Below are 10,888 nucleotides of genomic sequence, written 5' to 3'. Positions count from 1 at the left end.
AATTCTTCAGTAGAATGAGTGGGATTCAAGTGCATTTAATTTGGTGTTCTTGTGACTTTGGAATGTCATTTTACCACATCTTGCCAGTGACCAGTTTTACAACACTAAAATGGGAACCAAAAGACTTGATTGTACATTTATTGATTTTGCTGCTACTATTACATTATTTTGGTAGCCATGACAATTAACATAAGTTACAGATCTAAATTCTGTTACTGACTTGTTGCATGATCTTAAGGAACTTAGGGTCTCATCAGTCGGGGTAAATTTAGTGTCCTGGGATGCTACACCAGACCTCAGACATCGCACAACATTTGTGTCACTTCCAATGAAGGCCCTGCCCTCCACCAAGGTGAAAGCATAATTGGAGGCTTCCCCTACCACACAGGAATCTGCCTGTGTTGTGCTGGCTCAAATGAAGCCAGCACAAGTCCTCGCTGAGAGGGCAACGCTTCCCATGTGTTGTGTGGGAAGCATCGCTGCAAGAGAGTGGCATGCGGGGTGATGTGGGGCACTTGTCTGGACTTTCTGATGAGGTCCTTAGATTGTTTTCTATGTGTGTTTGTCATCTTCTCCATGTAATCGTGAACTGTCAATGGTTTTGGAAAGAGACCCCCTTCCCCCACTCCTGTGGATACAAGAGCAAGGACGAGTCCATAATCACACCAGTTAATATTTGGTACAATTTCCGTGCATGAATCTTCTCTGAGCCTTCACACCAATCTTTCTCAAAGTCTTCTCCATCACACCACCACCCAAGGCTTCACACACACACACACACACACACACACACAAACCCAATCAGATCTCACAATCTGTGACATAAAGAGATGGTTGAAACAAGACTGGCTCTCAACTCTGGAATTCTTTGCTCCACCATGGTGTTAGTAGCCTCCTTGGCTGCCTTTCATCTTACGGCAATAACTTTTCTGTTCAGAAGTGTATTTCTTTCATGAGCTTTAGTAATAGTTCCTTGATTGTGGTTTTTATGATATTGTTCTGCAAAGGTTTTGTATTTATTATTAGTGTAAACTACTGTTAGCCACACCGAGTTGTGGGCAAACACTAGAAGGATAGGATATAAGGGAAGAAAGAAAGATGTGGAAATGAAAATGTAGGTCATTGCGGAGCAGATCCTGATGCATTGCCCAAAACTCATAAAAAGCTTACATTGTTTTTTTAAATATATGCCACCACAAACCTCTCTTTCTTGATTCTTACTGTACCTATAATTTCCACCTAAGACACATAAACCGGGTAGATGACCAAAAAAAAAAAAAGAAGAAGATTTTCGGGGTTTACTATGATGAGCTTTCTTACGAATCTGATGGGACATTGGCTCTTGATCCAGAAAAGAACAATTTCCAAATACCAACCATTAGAAATCTGAAAGAAGGAATGAGGCCAGGAGCCAAGAATGAGATGAGAACCTGGCAACTCAACTATCTGCCATGTGTGGTTTAGCATGAATAAACTCCATCTGAATATCCAATTGGAAAAGTTGTTACAACTGATATCAGATGTAGATGTGGAAATGGAAATGTAGGTCAACAAATGAAAGCAAAGTAATCCAGACTCAATTGCTTTATTGTGTCATGAGAACAGGTTTCTGTGAAAAAGTGGCCGAAGTCTCCCAGGTAAAGTCATAGGAAGCTCAAGTTGCCATACATAAGAACTGGCTATCAGAACTGAATGAAGCATAAAGCAAGGATTACTTAAGCAAATACTATGAGCTGACTTAATAACCTCTGTGCCCTTTCTTGGTCTTAAAGATGTGCAGACACAGTGTCATCTGGCCTATGTAGACGAAGCAAGACATCATAAATCCCTTAATGTTCTCATTGGTTCACTTTCTATCAAGGATGTGTGTCTGGAGAGCCAGAGGGGGAAAGGATCCATTCTGCAGCTATCCTACTTGACAGGAAGGCCAGCAGCTGCATCCCTCCTGGTGCCAAATGGAAGAAACAGCTTTGTGCGTCACTCCAGAAATGGGATTGCTTCATTCCAAGTACTTCTGTCAAATAATTGTTTCACTCCCTGGAGACATGCACCCATTTCTGTGTCCAGAGCTTGACCTTCTAAGGTTCAGCTGCTGGCCTCCTGGGCCACCAAAAGGCAGCCAAATACTAACTAGCAGCTGAATTGCTTCAGTATTGTTAGCATGTTTGGACCACAACTGTAATTCTGGGAATCTGGTCAAAAGAGTAACTTCCACAACTCCTGTAAATGTATGTAGCTGGTGCTGGAATGTGTGGTGAAGGGCTAGATGAGCTAAGGTAAATCACTCCAAATGTATCTATTTTAACCTACTCCAAGTAAAAGGGGAGGTCAGGATGGTATAGTGGTTTGAGTGTAAGACTAGGTCATGGGCTTTTTTTGGGGGGGGGATTAGGGTTTAAATTCCACTTGGCCATGGAAACTCACTAGGTAATTGTGGAGATCATACTCTCTCGGCATCAGAGGAAGACAATGGCAACACCACCCTCTGGACAAATCTTGTCCTGAAATCCCTATGACAGGTTCACTTTATGTTCACCATACGTCAGAAACAATTTCAGGGCAGACAAAAACAATTTGAGAAGTGGTAGTTGTGCTTGAAAAAAATACATGATAACAAATAGGCTGTCACTAAGTCATCCTGTTAACAAACAGACTGTTACAATTTGTACCACAATTGTGCTGTTGTATGTTTTTAGGGCTATGTGGTCATGTTCTAGAAGCATTATCTCCTGATGTTTCACATGCATCTATGGCAGCAATCCTCAGAGGTTGTGATAATGCCTGCCATAGATGCAGGCCTAACGTCAGGAGAGAATGCTTCTAAAACATGGCCATATAGCCCGAAAAACCTACAACAACCCTCTACCACAACTCATTATTTTCCTAAAAGGGCTAGGAACTCCAGGGATTAGATTCCAATTTTTGCCATGCTTTGGCAAACAGATGTACAACTTTATACATTATGCCAGGGGTCCTCAAACTAAGGCCCGAGGGTCGGATACGGCCCTCCAAGGTCATTTACCGGCCCTCTCTCAGGGTCAACCTAAGTCTGAAACAACTTGAAAGCACACAACAACAACAATCCTATCTCATCAGCCAAAAGCAGGGCCACACTTCCCATTGAAATACTAATAAGTTTATATTTGTTTAAATTGTTCTTCATTTTAATTATTGTATTGTTTTAAAGTGTTTTTTGCACTACAAATAAGATATGTGCAGTATACATAGGAATTCATTCATGTTTTTTTCAAATTGTAATCCAGCCCTCCAACAGTTTGAGGGATTGTGGCCTGGCCCTCTGTTTAAAAAGTTTGAGGATCCCTGCATTATGCTATCTAAAACTTTGGAGGGGTGGGGAGAGAGAACAGTGAGACTGGAATTTGCAAAATGTTTGAAGTACCCAATGTCAGCAAGCAAAATCCTGTTCATAAAAATGATGAATATCTTTGGCAGTGTCTGCATATCTTATTTCTATGGAGATGGGGGCTCGAAAAAGGGGGAAACTGGAATGTCAGCTTGATTCCTATTCAGCTTACGGTATTTTTGCATCTGACCGCTAGGATTTCTTCTTACTAGTGGGCTTTTTATTCTATTAGTCATTGCATTTCAATCAGTTGTTTTGTTCTATCCGTAAAACTCGAGGCCCCTTTTAAGGAGTCTCAGGATTTCTCCAAAAATCTAAAACTGATTTTTTTTATTTCTGCTCATTCAGAAATATGAGCTAGTATAACTGAAGGGCAGAACTTGAAAACATTGTTGTTGTATTTTGATTTTGTTTTTGTTTTGTTTTTTTGGGCGGCGGGGGGGGGGGGGGGGTTGGAACTATAACTCCCTGAACATCCCACCTGGCTGGGTATTTGTGTGAGATGCAGCCTAAAATATTTTTCTAGCTCTACCGGGAAGGACATGGCAGACCCTGTTTCTAAATTGGAACATCTGTGTTTTGATGCAAAGCTGATGTTGCATTCAATAAATAAAACTTCTTGTTGTTGTGTGCCTTCAAGTCATTTCCTCGACCCTAAAGCAACCCTATCATTTTTTTTGTCTTGACAACCTTTATTCAGGGAATATTTGCCTTTGGCTTCTTCCAAGGCTGAGAGAGCATGACTTGCACAAGATCACCCAATGGGTTTTCATGACTGAGTGGGATTTCCACCCGGATCACTGGAGTCATAGTCCAGTGCTCAAACCACTGCACCAAGGTGGCTCATAAATAATAATTCTTTGCACCTTGGGTGCATGGCTCTGGAGTGAAAATTCTCTCTCACCACTTTATTGTGTGGGAGAAGCAATTTCCAGATAAAGCCTGGTTTGGGGGCTCAAAAAATGACTTTTTGGTATAAAAGATATGGAGGATAATAGATGTGAGCCATTAATTTAAGTGATCTGCAAGCCCTGAAGAGAGGAGAAGACACAGATAAGACCTGGGGCCTTCCAACTAGTCCTATATCCCAGAATATCACAGCAGAATATCTTACATTATCTGAGTGTGAACTTAGATGACCCAGTTCAAAGCAGATATTATGGGATTTTATGCCTTGATTTCCTGGGATACAGGGCTGTGTGGATGGGCCTAGAGGCTTCAGTTGCCATCTTAGCCCATCTGCAAATATTGCCTCCTCTACATAGCTGAATATCTCCAAGATAAAATGTCCTTCCATTAGCATTTTACATCAACTTTACTGAAGAGTAAATAATGGGAACCTCCTCAAAATAAGGCAAGCTTGTTACTTTTCATTTATATATGTAAAATTCAATCAACATATTTAAGAACTTGTTACACTGAAGTAAATTTCCTCCAGCTCCTTTATTTTTCCCATTGGAGGGTGGCAAAACCCATGTTAACCTTGGGTTTTGCTAACCTTGAATGGAAAACAATTTATTACTAATTGGATGGTGCTTTTAGATAAACCTCAAAGCTAAGATACTCCAAGTTATAAAGACTGTAATTAATAGCCTGCAGTTCAGCAGATGTGGCAAGAGAATAATTTATGACATCTGCCCGCAGGAAAAGCAAAAATTCAATATCCAAACAGGACTAAACTATTTCAAAAGCAACTAATTCATATTACCTATTAGATAGAAAGGCTGTAATTAACCCCTTCCTTGCTCAAATATGTCACAGATGTAGATCCTGCAAAAGCCATTGGAATTCAGTTTTTTCAAAGAGAAGCAAAAATTAAGCAGGATTTAAAAAATATAATATCTGATGCTAAACAAATTGTAAGTTATAAAATTGGAGCAAGTGAAGGGACTAATAGACCAAACAACAGACAGAGTAAAGATATAAGAGACCATATTGATCAAAGATAGCCAGTTAAAAAAAAGAAAGCCAATATTTGAGCAACCAGCCTTCTATAAACAAATTGTGTACATAAATGATATTGAAATTGAAGCAGAAAAGTGGATACAAATCTTCAAAATTAGGAAAAACAAAGAATCACACATAACATTACAGAGAAGATTTAAGTTTACTAATTTTACCAAAAGAAACAGACAAAAGCTGGTATAAAAAGTACAATCTGCAAGAAAGTCATTGTGTACCTTTTGAGAGTTTTTTTTAATAGGAGAAACATGTTAAAATCAAATGGCCATATTGTCAGCTCAAGGATGGATTGATTCACAAGAAAAACATTGAGACTGGGCTGTGAAAATGAAAGGAAAACTCTGGAAAGATTGAAATAACCTAAGGGCTTATTTTTATTGTTGAGAAGTCATTGGAAGATGGTGGACTGATGAAATAAGTAAAAGGAAAATGAAATATGAAAATCAGATTACAAGAACGGAATTTTTGATAAAATGTTTAAACTACTGGTAGCAATTTGATCTGTATACAGGTGGAATATTTAATATAAAGAAGCAATATAATAAGATTATATAGAAAAAATGTTGGACTACAATAAGATTAATCCAGATCAGAAGGAAAAATGAGGGGTACTATAACACATGATGAATCTAAATTTATTCAAAGTTAAACATTTGGTAGTATATTGCACAGAAATGCACACAAATTATATGTATTACAAGAACTCGAAGTACAAGGGAATAAAACCAGGTGAGATATTAAGGTAAAAACAAAAAAAAAAAAACAAATTGGAATTGTAGTCAAAATAGATAAATTGTTGATACAAATATTACTAATGGTTATATGTCAATTTTAAATATTTTCTCCCTGTCCTCCCAATAAGGGACCAAAGACTGCTAACAATTTGCATTTAAAATCATATACTGTTAAAACTATCACTAGTAAAAAAGTTAAAAAATATCTAAGCCAAGTCACATTAAAAACATTAAGACACAGCTACAATATAGACAACAGGAGTCCTTCCACTGGTGTTGGTCCAACAGAGTTGTAGGATCACGGGAGATACAGCTCCTCAACATCCCCGGGACCACAACCTGCAAGTTTTTGCCTTGCAACAATCTACTCAGTAGCTCAATATTCATACCACGCTGCAGATGGGAGAGAGGTTGAGGAGAAATAATTTCCACAGGGCCATGGCAGACCTGAGATTTGAATGACTAATCTAATCTCCCAAAACCCAGCACATAATCTTACCTACTGTTTTATGCCAGGGCCAGCTCTACTAGAAAGCAGAATGAGGTTTCACATTTGGGTGGTGTGGTGAAGTGTAAATTTTAATCTAATGTTATGTATAGTTATAGATAGGTGTTTAGAGAGGTAAGTATTTAGAGTAGCATAAATGGGGGGATGGTAGCCAGCTCAGCTCACTTTGAGCTGGGTTGCTATGGAAAAAGGGGCGGAGCCAACTGCCACTTGGCAGGGCAGCCATTTTAAAACGGTCAGTCTGTAGTCTGTGAACTGCAGGAATGGCTGGTTCTGTAGTAGTGAGAACCAGGAAGGTAATCTGTAATTTAAAACCTACAGGGGAAGGGCTGATTCTACTGTAGTGAGAATCAGGAAGGTTTTGGCTTTTAGCCTAGGTAGTTTGGATAAGTCGACTTGACTTATTTATATTGGTATTTAGTGTATGAGTAGAAGGGGTGAGAGAAACCCAGTGAGAATCTTTATTGCAACAGAAATATTACAAAGAAAGAATAAGCTCGTATCTCAAGTAACCTAGTAAGGAAAAAAACACAATTTGAAGAAAAATAACTTTGAAACCTGTTTAGTGGAAGGAAGAGTCCTTTCCAGAGTTGTTTTAAAGAATGTTATGAATGTAACCTTTGAAGATATGTCCCTCTAAGAGATAAGAAAATTGAAACCATCAAGATTCTGCTACATTTCAATAAACTTGTTACAATTTCTTTTAAAGCCTGGTCTCTGATACAAATCCTTTCCAAGTTAAGTCATGCTACACCCTGAATAAAGACCAAATCAATATTACTAGCTATTAGCTACGCTATCAAATTAATACGCCCTTGCAACGTGGTGGCTCCTTTACAAAACTGTTACAAACTGGTGGCTTCTTCCTCGCAAATTGGTGGCCATCATTACAGGTGGCAATTGCTGTCATGAGGGAGAAATAATTAAATGAATAAAGAGTAATGGTAAATTGTTGGAGGACAAATTTATATCCAGCATTTAGGCTACCCTGCAGCCCTTGAGCTAAAATGTTGTTTGCAGGTGTAGTGACAGGAGTTTTGCAGTAACCAGTGCTGAACAGGATTGCCAGAAATTGCAGTGCCCAAGCAAGAGATGTAAGGATGACCCCTTGTGATGTCATTGGGGCAAGCCCTAGTGATGTTGCCAAGGCAGACTCTGATTATTTTATTAGCCATGAAATCTTAGGCATCAACCATTGTCTGCCATTTAGATTTAAAAAGACATAAAGTGTAACAAATAAGAGTTTTCAAGGAAGTGCATGTGTAAAAAGACTTCTCCCCATTCCCTCTGGAAGAAGGCAAGCCCTGACTGCAGGGGACCATAGTGCTGCATTAAGATTCAACTACCCATTAACATTCAGCAGTAAAATGTCTTAGGCTAGCCCTGTAGAAGATATTACCATGCAGGTACAGATACTGGTACCTGATCCAGAATTTCTACAGTATAGCTCTGACTAAGCTCATCCATGGCTGCCCCACAACACGTGTTTTAAGATTCGCTGTGGGTGGACTTAGAACTTTTCTCATTAACTGCTGTGTGGCAAGATCCTCTGATCACACTCTGTTTGTGATCAACCTGCTCTCTTAAGTAGATCATGACGCACTCTGAAATATTTGTTTTGGTTATTGGACACGAAGGGGATACGCAGCTCATAAAGAGTTGCAAGCAACAAACTACACATCGGGCTGTCAAAAGGGGAAAGGGGTGTGGGGAGGGGAGCAAAAGGCAGCTAATGAGCAGAAGGGGTGTGCGTAAAATCCTATTTAGAGTGCCTCTCAGGGGAACAGCTGTCTCCTTGTAAACATTTTATGAGTTGCTCTGATTTCAAGTTTCAATGAAAAACATTTGTTGTGGCCAAGGGCAGAAGGGTTGGGGAGAAAAAAAAGGTGTCCATGGGGAATATTTGCTGCTTTTCCAAGTAGTAGTAGGGCAACTTAAAGTTGTATATATAGTCAAGTAAGTCTCCTTAAGTTCTCTCTTCAGGGACCAGAGAAAGAAAGCAAAAACAGTGTAGCTGGGCATTATTCCAGGCAGCTTAGAAGCAGGGCCTAAAGACAGCTGCTCTCCTTCATTGTTTGTTCCTAGAAGTTATTATTCAAAGACTGAGTATATAAAAATTACATTGTAAAAAAATCTAAAATCATCTTGTCAGCATGGCCTCCAGGCCATGGTCTTACTGGATTTGGGTTTCTGTGAATTGTGGTCCAGAGTAACTTTTCCAAACTCTGTTCTTCTTTCAAAGAATGAAATTTCATGACTACTAAGCCATAACACTGAACATCTATGGGATCTCTTCATCTTATAGTATTAAGGTGTTAACATTGCTTTTGCTTCTATCCAAAATTAGGTTATTTCCCCTACATCTCAGTATTACAAACAAGAGAAATCTCTATCTACTCTGTATGATTCATAATTTTATGAGCCAATATTATGTCTTCCACTCAACATTACATCAGTTTTTCCCTCAAAACTAAAAAAGGCTCAAATGATGCAGACTTTCCTTGTAAAGACAGTGCTCCCACATCACCCTTTTCTAGTATTATGTTGCTTTTTTGGGTTGGGGAGTCTAGACTATCATGCCTGAACATGGTGAGACAGAATTGTTTTTGCACCTCCCATTTCCTTTCCTTTTACTTCTCAGTCCTTTAAGACACATTTACAATTAACATTCATGAAGGATAACTTAGAGGGCTTGTACATGAATGCGTAAACTGGTTCTCTTCAAAGAAGCTGTTTAAAGTGTTGTAGAAAAACAGAGAAATTCATTCTGTGGTTGTTAGCCAAGTCAAGAGCCATTTGCACATGTGAGACAGGCTTTGAGTACCCACAGATGAGACCTTATTCTCGTTTGTATAAAGAATTTTGATTGTATCTCCTACCAAGTTAGGATAAGGATAATATCATTCCATTTGCAGCAAATTATCAAATCCATAATTTCCAAAATCAGTATTTGCAACTCTCATTTTTGGGGTGCAATTCTTGAAACAAAACCCCCAGGAATGTTAGTATAGAATATGTGCAATTGACTATGGATTAGCCTTTAGACTATGACTCTGGATGACATGATTCACTGAAATGTATGTTTATTATGCTTACTATGCTTATATGTTTTAATGTTTAACTTATGTTTTAACTGATGTGGTATGTTTAAATGCACCACGGAGGTGCAATTGTAAGCTGCCTTGCCCCCCTCGGGGTAGAGAAAGGCGAGATATAAATAAGGTAAATAAATAAATAAATAAATGAGATACAAGTTCTGTGCAAAAAATGCATATTGTAGTAGTTACAAAATGCAGAAAAAAACACTAGGGATCTTATCACACACACACCCACTCATGCTGTTTCACCAGAAAGTGTGGCAAAATGCAGGCACATCCCATATCACATGGGGGAAACATTGCCCAACTGGGGCAGAAGTCTGCATCCTAGGAGGCTTCCACGCTAGTTGGGGACAGGGCCTCTACCAGAGGCGGAGGGCTATTGTGTGATGAACTGCATGTCCATCCCTCAACTGGCTGGCAAGTATCCTAGCATGCTTAAATTGGTAAGTGTGATGAGGTCCAACTAAATCTACAAAGAATATATATTTCACAAAAATGCACACAAAATTGCATGTATTACAAGAATTATCAAATTATATTGTCAACATGCAATGTAAATTACAAAATGAAATATAAATACATTTTGGTGCATACATTTCTTTAACAGTCAGCAACTGGTGTACAAATGGGGCAGAACAAGCTGAAACATAGAAAAATAGGAGAAAAAAACCCAGCAATTTGAGTTTCCAAACAAGATGGTATGGAAGTTACTCCTCTTATTCCCAGAATAAATAGTCAAGCTTGAGATGGAGAATGACCCAGGAACGGCCAAGACGATGAAATGGATGAGGATTGGAATGAGAGTATATAGCTCTTTTTAAATTGTTATTGCACTGTCTTTTTTATGTCTTAATGCACTTAATTGTTTTTGCTTTTTGAATGTATGTATTGATGGCATCAAATTGTGCCAATATGTAGACCGCCCTGAGTCGCCTGCGGGCTGATATGGGCGGGATATAAATAATGTAAATAAATAAATTATATATATATATATACACACACACACACACACACACACACACACACACACACACATTGAATGAGACCTGATGATAGTAAATGATCTTCCATGGTTTACTACATCAAAGTCTAAAGTGGCAAAGATATGAAATAAACAGGACCAGACATTTCTAATGTATTACAATGAAAGAGGTCCTACTGTATACTTTCAAAAATACTGCTTGCAATGCACCACTGACTTCTTTCTTGAATCCAGGGC

Source organism: Anolis sagrei, chromosome 1 (genome assembly GCF_037176765.1).
Source record: "Anolis sagrei isolate rAnoSag1 chromosome 1, rAnoSag1.mat, whole genome shotgun sequence".
Classification (NCBI taxonomy): Eukaryota; Metazoa; Chordata; class Lepidosauria; order Squamata; family Dactyloidae; genus Anolis; species Anolis sagrei.
Note: the sequence above shows the minus strand (reverse complement) of the source record.